General features: G+C 44.2%; 1 protein-coding gene and 1 long non-coding RNA gene across 2 annotated transcripts in view; both read right to left on the reverse strand.

The window, feature by feature from the left end:
* The window catches only part of LOC144984437 (B-cell receptor CD22-like), a 36,430-nt gene that overhangs the window by 13,869 nt on the left and 5,891 nt on the right, over positions 1–16,670 (reverse strand). The window lies entirely within an intron of this gene.
* On the reverse strand, positions 12,836–15,550 carry LOC110016700 (uncharacterized). Its single transcript, XR_013648109.1, has 2 exons — positions 15,440–15,550; positions 12,836–14,349 (listed from the first exon to the last, which is right to left on the reverse strand). It is a non-coding gene; the product is annotated as an uncharacterized LOC110016700 (long non-coding RNA).

Consider the following 16,670-nt stretch of genomic DNA (forward strand, 5'->3'; position numbering starts at 1 on the left):
GGTTTGGGGTGGGGGTCGGGGCTTCCGGTGCCTGGCGGGGGCGGTGGGGGGCTCCGTTGGTCAGGGGGTCGGGTCCGGTGCCTGGGTGGGGCGGGCTGGGGCGCTGCGTGGTCCTCTGGGCTTGGGTGTGGGGGTGCGTGGTGGGGGGGTGGGGTGGTGGTCTGGCTTGGCTTGGGGGGGTGGTCCCTTTGCCTGTGCTGGGGGGGGTTGGCGGGGGGCCCTGCTCGGGTGGGGGGGGCCCAGCGGCGCCGGATGGGCTGCCCATCTGCACCTGGGGCTGGGATCGGCCCTTCCCTGGCTCTGGGGCGGGACGGGACAACCCTCTCGGGGCCCCCGGTCGCTCTGGGTGTCACCCGCTTCGGCTGCGGGGTCTGGGGTGGGGTGGGGTGGGGGGCTTGTCGGCCCTGTCCTGTGGGGGGGCGTTCTGGGGGGGAGGGGGGGCCCATTATTAGTACGGGTCGGGGGGGCTAGCGGGTCGGGGTCTCCGCTGAGGCAATCAGTGGTTGCCTCGGCCGGTTGGCCTCCTCGGTCCCGTCGAGGCCTGACCAGAGCTCTTCTAGGGCCGGCGTCTGGGGGTGGGGGCCTGGGCTTGCTCCGGGGGGGGGGGGCGACGCTTTCTGGCTCCTCTCTCTCTGTGTGGGGTGGGTGGTGCCGGGCCTGGGGTGTCGGCGCCTCCGGGGGTGGGCCCCTGGGCTGGGTGGCCCTGGCCCCTTTGCTGGGGGTGGGCTGGGGGACGGCTGTTTGACCACCGGGGGACAGTCTACCAGCTGTCCCCAACTTACCCCCTTCCTTATATAACCTCATATTAGGGTGAGGGGGTGGGGGGTCTAGCCTGCGATGCGCCTTGGGGGGGGGCTACTTGGGAGTGGCCCCCCTCCTATGGTTGCCGTATGGAGTGGGCCCCCCCTCTTTCGGTTTTATTTGCACCTTAGACATGTAGGGTCCTTGGTAGGGGGGGTGCTTGGACATCACTGCAAGCAAGCAGCAGATGTCCTCCTGGCACCCTACCCGCCAATTTTAACCGCACCTTAGACATTTAGGGCCCCTTGGTGTGGAGGGTGAGGGGACATCACTGTGAGTAATCAGGAGATGTCCCCTTAGTGCCCTACTCGCCAATTTTAACTGCACCCCCCTTAGTACACACACCCCTCCCCCTTCAATATATACATTCAAACATAAACACACACACATGCACACAAACACCCTCTCAAACACCCATACACGCACACACATTTTACAAGGAAGGTGGGACCTGGGTCCATCTGTCCCCTACCCCTTCCCTGGTGGGGGGTGCGGGCCCCTTGGCGATGGCGGCCGTGTCCCTTGGGTGCCGGCTCCCTGGGCCCGGCGGTGCTCTCTCCGCACGGTGGGGGGGTTCATATTACACCTGAGCCGGGGGTGTTCGTGTCCCTGGGGGGTGGGTCCTGGTCCTTGCCCCTGGGCGCTGGGCCCCGCCAAACTTCCAACATGGCCGAGCCTGGTCGGGCCATATTTATAACATCCCTTGTGGGCCGCCCTTTTTTCCCCGGGGTTCCCCCCTCCTGGGCGGGGGCGGCGGGCCCCTGCCTTGCTCCTACCTGGACCAACCGTGGGCCGGGTGGGTGGCTGCCTGGAGTGCGGAGCGGGTCTCCCTTGGGGGGTCCTGGCTCGTACCTGGGGTCGGGGCGGGGGGATGCCCGGAACTCCTGGGTGGTGGTGGGGTGCTCGTCTGGGGCTGTGGGCGTCCCTCTCCGGTGGGGCCCTGCGTTGGGCTCTTCCGGCGCGGCGGGGGGCTGCTTTCCTGGCTGGGCTGGGGCGGCGCTCTCTTTCCCTCTGCGCCTCCCTGCTCTCTGGCTCTGGGGGCCTCGCGGCGGTCCGGCTGGCCCTGGCCTGGGTGGCGGTCTTGGTCGCCCGGGGGGCGGTTGTTCCCTGCCTGTTCCCGTGTGGCGTTGGGGGAATTCCGGCTGCCGCTGCTGCTGCGGCGGGGGTATGGGTGTGGGGGTGGCTGGGCGCTCCTCCTCCTTCTTTTCACATTCCACCATCCATTTTAGAAGAACATAAACACTCACCTGAGCACAGGTGTTAGCTCACCTTTGCACTAATAGTTTGCATGATTGAATGAATGAAAGATTTCACACTAGTTGGTTTAAAGGCATAGGTATGCGTTCGTGAACACTATCTGTTTTGTGTGCATGTTGACATGTGGACATTTTTGCGGCTAGCAGGTGTGTTGATAATATTTGAGTGTGTGTGAACAGGCCCCGCCCTTTTTGTACTACATTTGAACCGTACCGTAACGATAAACAACCAGTAAACCTGTCTGCTCTATGCTGCTTCATGGTCTTACCCCCCTTCCCCTCCTATTATCACCCTCCTACCCCCCCCTCTCTCTAACGTCCCTCTCTCTTCTTCCCCTCTCTCCTTTTCCGTCCGGTCCAACACCAAAGATTTTCAAACATGATTGAAATTAATAAATTTTGGCCTCAATTACAAAAGGGGTTTATTCAGACATACCTTTGGTTTGTCTGAAGATGAATAACCCCTCTTGTTAAAATAAAATATGTCCAACACAAGAGGCCCTCAGCTCTCATCTGTTTGCCTAGCTGTTGAACAGGACAAGTTAAAAAAAAAAAAAAAAAAAAAAATGAAGCATAAAATGAAAAGAACACCGTCCCTACTGTGAAAAACATGGAGGAGGCTCATTTATGTTTTAGGGCTGCTTTGCTGCATCTGGCACAGGGTGTCTTGAAGTTGGGTAAGGTAAAATGAAATCTCCAGATTATCAAGGCATTCTGGATAGAAATGTGCTGCCTAGCGTCAAAAAGCTTGGTCTCAGTTGCAGGTCATGTGTCTTCCAAGAGGACAACACTCCAAAACACACAGCCAAAAACCCCCAAGAATGGCTAAGAGAAGTGTTGGACTATTCTGAAGTGGCCTTCTATGAGTCCAGATCTGAATCCCATTGAACATATGTGGAAGGAGCTGAAACATGCCATTTGGAGAAGACACCCGTCAAACCTGAGACAACTGGAGCAGTTTGCTCATGAGAAGTGGGCCAAAATACCTGTGGACAGGTGCAGAAGGCTCATTGACAAACACAGAAACCTATTTTTTGCAGTGATTGCCTCAAAAGGTCGTGCAACAAAGTATTAAGTTATCCCTTGGGCTATCCTAGGCACTTTAACATTGGGAATTGGGTCATCTAGACCCACTAGACAGTGCTCTGAACCTTTTTTCTTCAATGATTTGTGATCTTCACTGGTGTCCATTGGTTACATGAAATCTTTCCACCTTTATCCGCCTTTGTCATGGTATAACACGTCAATGTAAGGGTGGGGTCATCTAAGATAGCACAAGGGTTATGGTTGCCATAATTTTTGTCCAACCCTATTTCATTAGTTTGTTTTTTAAATAATTCTGTTAATCAACAACTCAAAAGTAATGGCTGATTTTGTTTATTTAATTTTCAATACATTTTAATTTATTGTTACTTTTGAACGTTTCAAGTCATTTCAGTGAGCATTGTGGACTTTCTTTCTTTAACTGAGGGGTACCAACAATTTTGTCCACCACCGTATGACCTTTAAATATTAAATATTAAAGTTGAAAGAAAAACAAGTTCATGTTGATGAACTAAAGTTTTGTGGTTGTTTATTTGTTTGAATTATTTTGATCTCTAATTTATTATTTTTATTACAAATTACCGAATAGATGCAAATCTAAAGCCTTCATTTAACTCCACACCTATTAATGCAAACATGCATCAAACCACTTCTCTGAACTTACTTTACTTAATTAAGCATCTATACAAAAGCAAAAAACCTTAACCTTAAGTTTTTTTTTCAATAGTTGGAAATAAAATCAGGCATCAAGGGACTACAAAAAGTTTGGTTCCTCTGTAAAATATGTTAGAAAATGTTTTTACTCACTTAAAAAGACCATTATTAAAAGACCATTTTAAACAAAATTATGCCTTTTTGTACTAATTTCCAAATATCTACTGCACTTTTATTTCTTTATGATACAAAGATATTTATTATTTACGTTTGAAATGCTGTGTTTCAGTTCCACCTAAGAACACCTCGGTGCTGGATGGCAGCTCTTTGACTCTGACCTGCACCACCATTGCCAATCCAGCGGCAGTGAACATCACCTGGTTCCGGGCGGCAGGAAGAAAAAAAGGATGTGGTCAGTTCTGAGCAGGACTTCAGTTTTAATGTGTCAAAAGTCTCTGAAGATTTTTACTTCTGTGAAGCTGCTAATATTCATGGAGCTGAACACTCAGATCCTGCAAGAATTGATGTTGCATGTAAGACCGTCTGTTTTGCTCTATTCTTTTGTTTTTCCTGACTTGGACTTGGAACATGCGTAAGCCGATGGATTGTTTCTGCTTTCCAGTTCCTCCAGAGATACTGTCTTCTTCACGCTGCATTAAAGTTTTATCACAGACCTGATGCTCTTGTGACAGCCAGGGAAACCCGTTACCCTCTGTGGTTTGGGAGCTGGCAGGAGAACTGGTCAATCATTCTGCTGACATCCCCATCCGGGAGATAATCCTGGGGAGTGGGGTCATTAGGAGTCACTCTGTATCGCCTGGATGAAAAGTGTGCCTAGTGTGCAACAGCAGCAACTCTTTAGGGTCCGACGGTCTGGCCTTCAACGTGTCCTCCAGTGAAATCCAGCTAAGTAGGACCCTCTGCTGGATGCTGATTCAAACTACAATTATAACTCATATTTTATCATACCATTAGTTTTATTGATAAAAAATTGTTGTCTTAAAAAATGTTATTTCATACTTTGTATTTCATGTGAGCAATGGGAACTTTTCCAGGTCTCCATCCTCTGTCTTTGCTGATTGGCTGTGCAGCCTTGGGGATGACGTTGGTTTGCATCCCATTGCTGATTGATTTTTGCAGGTGAGAAAAAAACAAAAATTATTTTAAAAAGACATCAGTTTGCACACTTTGGAGACTTTTTTGAATTTTTTTTTTAATGGCTATTACCTCTCTCAATAATTTCCTTTTCTAACTCCTTAAAATGTCTGTTTCTCACTGAAAAAAATAAGGCTTTGGATCAACCAATTTTATGCAAACACTTTGAAAAAATGCAAATGCAAAAAATGCATTCCCTGTGTTTAAGTTGTCATGAGTAAATAGGGCTGCACGGTTGTTAGCGCTCTTGCCTCAGAGCAAGAAGGCCCCTGGTTCAAGTCCTGGCTTGGGGACCTGAAACAGATCATTGTTAGGGGACCTTTCTGTGTGGAGTTTGCATGTTCTCCCAGTGCATGTGTGGGTTTTCTCATCAACAGTGTCTCCCCACTATCCAAAAACATGTTTCATAGTCACTTTAAATTGTCCATGGGTGTGTTATTGTGGCCCTGCAACAGACTGGGGACCTGTCGAGGATTTTCAAAGCCTTTGCTGCTCCAGCAGCGCCATGTCCACAAAAGGGACAAAATGGATTAGAAGATGAATGAATGTTGCTTTGATGACCGCTTTGGTGACCGTATGGTCACCATGGGGAGCCGTGCCTTCAGTCGCTCTGCTCCCCAACTCTGGAACTCTCTCCCCCCAGACCTCCGTAACACTGACTCCTTTTTGATCTTTAAATCCAAACTAAAAACGTATCTGTTTAAGCTTGCATTTCCGGAACACAATTTCACATTTTCTGTCAGCTGATTTTACCAATGAATCCAATTTATTTATTGTTTTTAACATGTTGTGATTTTATTGTGTTTTACCTCTAACTTTGTACGGTGACCTTGGGTGTTTTGAAAGGCGCTTTTAAATAAAATGTATTATTATTATTATTATTATTTGAAATAGGAGCTGGTTTAGCTCGTGCTGGTTTGCGGCGCCTTCCATCCGTGGAACCAGGGTTCGACTCCGGGCTGCTCCCTGTTCCCTTCTCTACCTCTGTGCCGGTTCCAAGCCTGGTTTGAGAATGTTGCGTCAGGAAGGGCATCCGGCGTAAAACATTGCCAAATTTACCATGCGACTTGTTCGCTGTGGCGACCCCTGATGGGTGAAGCCGAAAGTGGAAGAAGATTATTATTATTTGAAATGTACAAAAATGTAGGACATGTTTTTTCAATGTCATCAAATTGTTCTTTTAATATGATTATCAAGAAAGTTTTTCTGTGTATTCAAATTTATTGTAATTGTTTCTGTAAAATTTAATACACTTACTCAATACTTGAGTATATTTACACCTATAGACCATGTATCTGTAGTGTAGGAATTATACTAACTGAATACTTCTTTAGAGTAATTTGGAACATTAGATTATTGTACAGATAGCATATGAAACGTAAACTTTGAGTATACTGGCTCACTTTTAAGTATACTTGTAGTACAATTAAAAAGACTACTTTTTGCTAAGGGAAGCAAAGAAAGTGTTCTATCTTAACCCTTGTGCTATCCTATGACCCCACCCTTACATTGACGTGTTATCCCTACCATGGCAAAGGTGGATAAATGTGAAAAGGATTTCATGTAGTCCTTGGACACCAGTGAAGATCACAAATCATTGAAGAAAAAAGCTCATCACACTGTCTTGTGGGTCTAGATGACCCCACTCCTAATTTTAAAGTGCCTAAGATAGCACAAGGGTTACACTTGAAACGTTCTTGGCAATATTTTAAAATATTTGTTACAATATAAATTTTAAGCTCAGACCATTACCAACAACGGTTAGATTTGCTGCAGGGTTTGTCGTCCATTTGACATTTTCGGATTTCCCAAAGATTTTCAGCAAATAACTTTCACTGTCATTTTTAGTAAGTCCACAAATCAAAACGTTGCAGATCTGTTCTGGTTGGCGTGTTTTTTGACTTGTGAGTAAAAAATCTGAAAAGTTTACTCTGTTTTTGAAGAGTGAACTGACTGGCCACTTTGATTCATTAGTGCTGTAAATGACAGTGCCAGTAAAGCCATGTTCTCCAGTTGATGATGAGGTGAGTGGAAACAGCTGGTCGCGTCCAGAGCAGAGCAGGAGGGGGAGGGGCTGACAGAGGCACCACAGACAGTACCCCCCCCCCTCAACGACCGCCACCTGGCGGTCCAAGGCGCCAGTCAGGATGACCGCGGTAGAAATCATCGATGAGGGTATGGTCCAGAGTGAGGGAACGGGAGATCCAGGAACGTATAAAATGAGACAAAGGTATAAAATGAGCGGCTTTGGAGAACCGGTCGATGACCTTTAGAATGACCGTATGGCCCTGGGACAGGGGAAGCCCAGTAACAAAGTCCACAGCTATGTGGGACCAGGGACGGCTAGGCGTGGACAAAGGGTGCAACAACCCGGAGGGTGGTCGGTTGGAAGTTTTGGAGCAGGCGCAAGTGCTGCAGGCAGCAATGTATTCCTTAACGTCCCGCTGATCTAAGAGAGTTTGGGAGATAAAGGGTGCGGGGAGGGCAGGAGGCACCGGTGGGGAGTTCACCTTGAGCCTGTTGGACCTTAGTCTCTATTTCCCAGGTGAGGTTGCCTATGAAGCATGACGTAGGAAGGATGGGAGAGTCGGAGGTGCTTTCCGTGACAGAGTATTTGCGTGACAGAGCATCAGGCTTTACGTTGCGACTGCCTGGGCGGTAAGTGATGGCAAAATCGAACCGGTCGAAAAATAGACACCACCGGGCCTGAGGGGTGTTGAGACGTTTAGCACTACGAAGATAGCCAGGTTTTTGTGGTCGGTCCACACTATGAATTATTGTTCCGCTCCCTCCAGCCAGTGGCCCCATTCTTCCAGAGCGAGCTTGATGGCCAATAACTCTCGGTTGCCCACGTCATAGTTTTGCTCTGCAGGACTTAATTTACGTGAAAAAAGGGAGCATGGTTTGAGTTTCCCGAAACCCTCCCGGAGCGTTTGGATAAAACAGCCCCCACAACAGAATCTGAGACGTCTACCTCCACAATAAACTGCTTGGAGATGTCAGGTTGGATGAGAATAGGAGCGGATACAAACAGGGACTTGAGTTTATTGAAGGCGGCGTCGGCCGCCGGGTTACAGGTGAAAGGACGGTTAATGGAGGTTAACTGCGTGAGAGGGGCTGCGATGCTACTGTAATTTCGAATGAAACGGCGATAGAAGTCTGCGAACCCGTCTACCTCCACAATAAACTGCTTGGAGATGTCAGGTTGGATGAGAATAGGAGCGGATACAAACAGGGACTTAAGTTTATTGAAGGCGGCGTTGGCCGCCGGGTTCCAGGTGAAAGGACGGTTAATGGAGGTTAACTGCGTGAGAGGGGCCGCGATGCTACTGTAATTTCGAATGAAACGGCGATAGAAATCTGCGAACCCCAGAAACTGTTGCAGTTTTTTGCGAGAACGGGGAACCTCCCACTGGGCAACAGCCTCGATTTTAGCCGGATCTGGACGGTTATTGCCCGCCTCAAGGATATATCCTAGGAAGGAGACGGAGGACACGTGAAATTCGCATTTCTCAGCCTTAACATATAACCGGTTCTCGAGCAGTCTCTCGAGGACGAGGCGGACGTGATGTTCATGTTGGGACTGGTCGGAGGAGAAAACGAGGATGTCGTCCAAGTAAACGCAGACAAATCTATTTAAGAAGTCCCTAAGGACGTCATTTACCAGACGTTGAAAATTTCGGGGGCGTTAGTGAGCCCGAACGGCATGACAAGGTATTCTAAATGCCCTAACGGAGTGTTAAACGCTGTTTTACATTCATCACCTTTGTGCGTGCGTACAAGGTGATAAGCGTTCCTAAGGTCGAGTTTGGAAAAGACCTTAGCTTGCTGAACCGAGTCGAAAACAGAGTCTAGTAAGGGCTTGGAGTATTTATCTTTGACCGTGATTTGGTTAAGCTCATGGTAGTCTATGCACGGCTGCAATGATTTATCCTTCTTTTCAACAAAGAAAAAAACTGCCCCGACGGGAGATGAGGAGGGACGGATGTGACCTAGAGAGAGGGCTTCTTGAACATAAGTCTCCATAGAGATTTTTTTCAGGACCCGAGAGATTATATAATTTAACCTTAGGGAGGGGCGCTCCGTTTAACAGTTCGATGGAGCAATCGTAGGGACGGTGAGGTGGCAGTGCGCTGGCTTTGGATTTAATAAACACTGAGCGGAGATCATGGTAACAGGAGGGGATTTTAGAAAGATTTATGTCTTTCTCTTGACCTGTGTCCTGAACTTTGGTTAGGGGCATGGCGGAATGAAGACAGTTAGCCATACAATGTGTGCTCCAGTTAGCGATGCGAGACGAGCACCAATCAATATGGGGATTGTGAGTCTAGAGCCACGAGTAACCCAGGATTAAAGGAGTTTGTTGACTCTGGGTGATGAAAAATTGGTGGTTTTAGCGGTGGTTCCCGGAAGTGATAACGAGTACCGGACCGGTGCGCTTAGTGATGCGTGAGAGAAGTTTACCCCCTAGACCGGCAGCATCAACAGGATTAGCGAGAGACTCGACCGGAAGTGAGAGATCACGAACGAGACGCTGGTCCATGAGACTGTGCTGGGCCCCAGAGTCAATTAGGGCCTTGAGTTCTAAAACTTGGTTCTGTTACAGATCTTGACAGGAACAAAGAGAAACTTGGAAACAGGAGCGATTTCAGAATCAGCCCCCCGTGGCCTGTCACTTAACAGGGGACTCGGGAGTTTAAACGGATGCTACATTGAGAGATGACCCGCTTGGCCACAATAGAAACACAGTCCCTCATCACGGCGTTTCTTTCTTTCCTTTGAAGGTCCGATGTGGATGGGCTCGTCTTGGTTAAAGGCAGAGGACTCACGGTTTGATGGAGTAGCCATAGGTGCAGTCGAGACAGGATTGACTGGTGGAGGCGGTAGCTTACGCTTCTGCTCAGAGAGGCGCTCTCGTAGCCGGACGTCAGATCTTGGGCGGCGGTGACGAGTTCTTCAAAGGTGTTGGCTTCTGGCTGAGAACATAGGTGATCCTTTATACGTTCATTCAATGACTGGTAGAAGATACCTTTAAGTGCGATGTCCGGCCAACCTCCTTCAACCGATAAAATTCGATTAGATGTTCGCTTACCGGGCGGTTACCTTGTTTGAGACTCAGTAACCGCCAGGTGGCTTCTTCTTGCTTTCGAGGTTGGTCTAACACTAGACGGATTTAAGACTGACTTCTCTAAGTCGAAAGGGAGATGGGATATGGGATGGGATATGGGATATAGGTGACCTAAGGTGACCTAAGGTCACCTTAGGTCACCTTCCACAATTCCTTTCAGTGCAAATGAACTGAACTACTGTTGTATCCTAATATATGTTTAGATTTATTTACGATTGAAATACTTTTTGAGACTTTAGTTTGTATGTGTCTGATGTATGGCTTCCAACTTAGTTTGTCATAGATAAAAACCCCTAAGGATTTGATTTCTGTAACACTTTCGATTAAGACATTATTTATTTCATGGAACACAACGTCATGCATAAGTGAAGTATTTGTAAGGATTACTAAGTTGCATGCACTTATGATGCTGTCGTACTCAAGTCCAGTGTTTTTCAACCTTTTTTGAGCCACAGCACACTTTAACCTTGACAAAAATCTCGTGGCACACCAGCATCCAAAATTTAAAAAAAGGAGAAACTCATAGTCTGTAATGTATTGATATACAACCCCTCAGCAATCTCACATGCATTTTTGTGATAATTGTGGCAGAAAAAGCTGGAAGTTGCAGCTGTTTTTTCTAAAAGATGTAACAAAAGTTAAGTTAGAATATTTAAAAACTGTTTGATGTGTGTTGGTTGTGGTTTCAAGACATTTAACAAGACTCATTGTGCGCTGAGACGCTGTCCCTTTAAACCCTTGTGTTATCTTAGATGACCCCATCTTTGCATTGACGTGTTATTCCTACCATGACAAAGGTGGATAAAGGGGTAAAGATTTCATGTATTCCATGGACACCAGTGAGGTTCACAAATCATTGAAGAAAAAAGGTTTAGCGCACTGTCTAGTGGGTCTAGATGACCCAACTCCCAATGTTAAAGTGCCTAAGATAGCACAAGGGTTACCCAAATGCATCATGGGAGACATAGTGCAAACAGCCTCCGAACGCAGACCGACTCGCTTCTCTGAGCTTTATTGTTTTGTTCACTTGTTTCACAGTCTGACACCTGGTGATGGGTGACTTACATCACGTTGGAGAGACACCATCGTGATGCCACGCCCCCGCCACGCTGCAAGTAGACACCATAAGCCGCGGTTGCATGAGCAAAATATCTTGGTTGGATCAATGGTTAGAATCCAACCATGTACATAAGCCCAGAAAAACCTTTCCAGATTATAAAAAACGTTCACATGGGTCACACTTTCGGTCAGAATAAATCATTTGCACATGCGCAGCAGTAGTGTTTGAAATACCGGAAGAGGAAATGAGTTCCGCCGAGCGGCTACATACATAAATAAGTGGTAGCTCTGTAATATACAAGATGATCTTTAAAACGTGCTTTTATTAATGTTACGGTTACAATGAAGTGCTTTTTCTGTTGAAGAACGGAGCCGGAAAGAAGCCCGTGTTCGCATACTGCGAACATAAATCCATGCGGGAAAGGCTGCAATCTGCATCTTGACTGCTCTTAACTATGTGGGAATAACAGCAGCCTTTACTTTGTCGGGACACGACTGGAAACACAAATCCACGTGTGTGTTTGAACGATTTCTAAGGACTGAGCGACATTTCTGCTTTGAAGCTTACACCGCCCCAAAAGCCGCTCTGTGTGTGCTGGCGGTCCGAGCTCTGCCCGGACACACACTTTTACCGTGACACCCGGTTCTCCTGAGTTCGGAGGCTCGTTCACGTAGAGTTGCGGGACAGATCACAGTCCTAAGTCTCCCACACGTAACAAAGCATCCTCCCTTCCCCTCAAACACAAAGCTGTAAGTCCGTCTGCTCTGCTCAGAGACACGGTCGCTCGCTCCACTTGTCCAACTGACTAATTAAGTGTGGGAGCGAACTACTTCTTTTCTATTTTTTTTTGTTTTTTTGTTAAAGTCACTTCCCTCAGTTTATACTGGATCATCGCGGATGAATCATTAGTTGGGAAATAAAATAAATAAAGTAATGAAGTAAAATAACGAATAATAATTACATAATAACGAAAAATTACCCCCCCCCCCCCCCCCCCCCGATGATATCATCCTCCATCCCTATGGTTTACTGCAAACATCGTCAACTGCCAATTTAAGGGACATCGCTCAACCCTACCTCTGATTGTTCAGACTGATGACATGTGATTTTAGCTTCCAAGAATGATTGATGGAGACAGTTAAAAGGGGCGGGACTTTTCCAAATACAGCTATAGCTGTGGCTTAATCGCAGTAGCGTCATTCTTATCAAAAGTCTTTAATAGAATTAAAAAAACACAAAGAAAAAAGTATTTTACGATCTTTCATATTCCTAACTACTCAGTGTTTTATCAGGGACTGTTTGGATGAACAAAGAGCTGATATCCTGGAGATGGTAAATGTTGTTAGATCAGTTAATGAGGGCAATTTCCCACGGCACACCTGACCATCTCCCATGGCATGACACCGGTTGAAAAACACTGCTCTAGTCGTTAGTTAGGTGTGCATAATTGATTTACATCTAGGATCGGCAAAGTCTTTGATCTATTATCAAGATTTTTATTTTGAACATCTTAAATCAGGATAAATCTTTTTTCCTCCCTGCAATAACTGCTTTGTCTCAGAATAGACAGCACTGTGCTTTGAGTTTTTTATTTCTCGTCTTTTCAGCTATTCATGTTTTTATGCAAATGTTGTATTGGAAGTGCTTGAGTGTGAATATAACGACCTAAGTTTGTTTGTTGGAAAAGACAAAGATTTGTAATGTGGATTGTGTTCACGTCATGCCAGGAAATGTGTGTTTAATGTGATAAATGTTTAATAACATATAAAAAAGACTAAATACAATTGTAATTGTTATTAAGAAAAATCCTAAAGGATCAGCTGTTTGGGGCTGAGACATCATCAGTTAATTTTGCACGATGTGTTTATACAAAAAACAAAAAAAAAACATTTTAAAATCTAAAAGGAGAAACTTCAAGGTGAAAAATCACGTAAATTCTAAAATGATAAAATACAAATAATAAAAATATATAGGCCTGATACCATTTTGATGTATCGATAATATATACAAAAAAAGGACATTTAAAAAAATAAGAAACATTTAAACCATAACTTTTAAAGCAATATCTTGTGTGGGATATCTGAAAAAATATAGATACAAAGTTGACAAATAGATTAGCAAATAATAAACAGGATTAAAATGTTACTTCATGTAAATTCAAGATAGCAAAGACCAAAAACTTTGGTAATCATTTCTTACAGATTTTTAACCCTTGTGCTATACTATGGGGTCCAGATGACCCGATCCTTACATTGACGTGTAATCCCTATACCAAGATAAAAAGGTGGATAAAGATGAAGAGGATTTCATGTAATCCATGGACACCAGTGAAGATCACAAATTATTGAAGAAAATTTGGGGTCTAAATGACCTCACTCCCAATGTCAAAGTGCCTAGGATAGCACAAGGGTTAAAGACGATACAACATCAACAACATGACATACAAACAATTTCAACAGCTGCTCAGTTTCAATGAAAACAGACTTCTACCTTCACTGTAAAGGTGATGCTTTACAGAAGTTAAAGCTTTTTGTGGGGAGGGCAGATGAGGAGGGGCTGCAGTAGTCAGGGTGGCTGGTGACCAGGAGGGAGGTGATGGGAGGGTGGGGTCATTGGATTTTACACCAATAGAAATGTGCAGAACCGTTGTTATTGTTGTTGATTTGATGACTAAATGATCGTCCAGAATGACATCCAGACTAAATAACAGCAGTGGTATTAGGCACAGGTCCAGATATCTGAAACACTAGAAATTTAACACTTATATCTCTTAAATTTCTAAAATAAACAAAAGGATTCTTAACTCAATGCTTTTTGAATTTGAAGGACAAAAGACAAATTTAGCTTCCAGATATTTGGAAACCTATACAATCATACCTCCCACAATGCATTGCTTGGCTTATGGAAGGGGTTCTAGAATATAATTACATTTTCTTGGTCAACATTTTAATGTGTTGTTTTGGGAGACATTACACATTTAATAAATATTATATAATTTGAATGAATTCCAGAGATTTTTGCAACAGTTCTGGTAAAGCCTCTTGTCTTCGCCAGCAAAAAAACTTTTCAGGTCTTAAATTTAATTTGAGAATACCGAGTTTCTTCCTGGCGCTCTTTGGTTTAAAGTTCACCTGAGCATAAGTGACCTCCACAGTATCTGCAGTGGCATCCTAGACAGAGCTTTGTGTATTCTGATATTCAGCTGCATGAAAATTAGAGATGTTCTCATTATCCATCTCCACCTCTTCTTCCTTCAAAGAGAAAATAAAGTAAGGTTTTCAGGAGTTTTATAATCAATTTCCCACTTTAAAGGTTTGTTTAAACTTTAAATGAACTTCAACTTTAAGAGACAGAATGTTTAAAAAAATAATTTCAGGAACACATCGCATTGGCGATGAGAATAAATATTTGATCAATGAGTTCACCTCAACCCTGGTTCTTGATAATGGAGATCAAATGTTTCCTGCCTGTCTTCACCAGGTTTGAACACACTGTAGATGCTATTTTGGTCCATTCTTCCATGCAGATCTTCTCAAGAGCAGTGATGCATTTGACACTGGGCTCCACAGACTTAGCCATGGTGGAAATTTGCAGCATGACTGTTTAAGATTGTGGACATGTTTCTTTTTATACAGAGAACTGTCATGTGCGGGGGTGGCTCGAGAGCCGGTTGGACCCAGACGCAGAGGCGGAGGCATGAGGATCAGGGACTAGTGGTTTTAATACAAGAAAACAAACAAAAAGCGCTGCAGAGCAGGTTCACAGAACAAAAACAAAAACTTACTTGGCGAGGCATGAAACGTGGACGAGGCAAGAGACTGGACCATGGACTAGACAGGACATGAACACCATAACAGAGGTAATGAACCAGCACAGGAGGAAGGCAAAGACAAGACTTAAATACAGACAGGGCAGAAAAGACACAGGTGGACACGATCAGGGCTGATGGGGACCAAAGGAAGTAAAACTCAAGAAACAAGACAAGACTGGACCTTTCAAAATAAAACAGGAAACAGAAAACAAGACAGAACAAGAACTAAAACGAAAAACAAGACACTACAAACCCAAACCATGACAATAACAAGATGATAGAAACACATCTTAAAGAAGAAGTAACAGGTCTGTGAGGGACATCATTTGTGTTTGGTTGTTGGTGTTAAGTACTGATTTTCTGCATCATTGTGATTTTAAAGAAACATACAATGTGATTTGCTGGATTATTTTATTTACTTTCTGTCTCTCACAGCTGAAGTGTTTCTATGAAGAACATTTTAGAACAAACTTCTCTTTTTAAGTAAAACAACTTGCAAAATGTATGGCTAGCATAGCATACTTTCTTACCACAAAATCATTGTTGACTTGTGTGTTCATGGTTCCTTGCTGAAGAAATGTATTCTTCCTGTGTGGTAAAAGTAATGAATAGATCAAGATCACAGGTGTAAATCAAACATGGATATTTGTTTGAAATTGTTTTGTTAGTCAAAGACTAAACTATATTTCTTATACGGTGGCCCTGAAGTGCAAACCATTCAACAAATCACTCGATACAAAAACATTTTTAAGATCACAGCAACAATTTAAAAAGCGTATTACATTTTAGAAAACAAAACAAAATTTCAGAAACCAAAACATAAAAAAGAAAAAAAAGAAAAAAAGATTTCAGAAAAAAAAATTAATTTCCAGGAAAAAAAAGAAATATTACAAAATGAAAACATTTCAGAAAAAAAATTAATTTCCAGAAAACAAAATGAAATAAAAAAATGAAAACATTTCAGAAAAACAAAATGAAATATTAAAAAATGAAAAACATTTCAGAACACAGAATGAATTTCCAGAAAACAAAACGAAATCTTCAAAAATGAAAAACATTTCCAAACCGGAAGAAGCAGGTACTATGGGACAACGCTGATTGGATGATGATGTTTGTCAATCATTTGAACTGAAAAGTATTTTAAATGAAGCGACGACGGATTTTATCGTCCAAACAACAATGTACCATGATAATTCCCGTATTTCCCATTTACATATTAAATCAAAAATGCAGCAAACAGATAATGAAGGTTTAAATTATTTTTTGAATATTTCGTCTGAAGCAGAACGGTCACCCGGAAGTAGTTTGTGTGGATGACGTCCGTTCTGCAGGTAAACAAAGAAAGGGACGGTAAAACATTAACATAAACTTTAATCTTTGAATATTTAGCGGATGTGATGACAGAACGCACGCAGAAATATCAACACTAACCAGGTTTACAAATGTTTCAAAATGTCGTGAGAGGATTCTGTCTAAAGCAGCAGCTGCGAAGAAACGGGTGTTAAAGACGGCGCACATCAGGAAATGCAGTCCCGCCATCCACTGATAAGGTATGGAGGCACATTTGTTTGATCTAATAAATGTAGCGTTAAACGTGATTTCTAGGTGGGTGTTTACAGACAGATCCAAGATCCTTCAGTCATACGTTAATGACAGGTTACCTCATCAGCTGGAGAGGGGGGTCACGTGGGCAGGATTCTCAGACAGGTGTACCAGCCGCATAAATCAGCTAAGCTGTCAGGTAAACTGCAGCAGTTTGTG

Source organism: Oryzias latipes, chromosome 16 (genome assembly GCF_053564925.1).
Source record: "Oryzias latipes strain Hd-rR chromosome 16, Olatipes_Hd-rR_3.1".
NCBI classification, from domain to species: Eukaryota; Metazoa; Chordata; class Actinopteri; order Beloniformes; family Adrianichthyidae; genus Oryzias; species Oryzias latipes.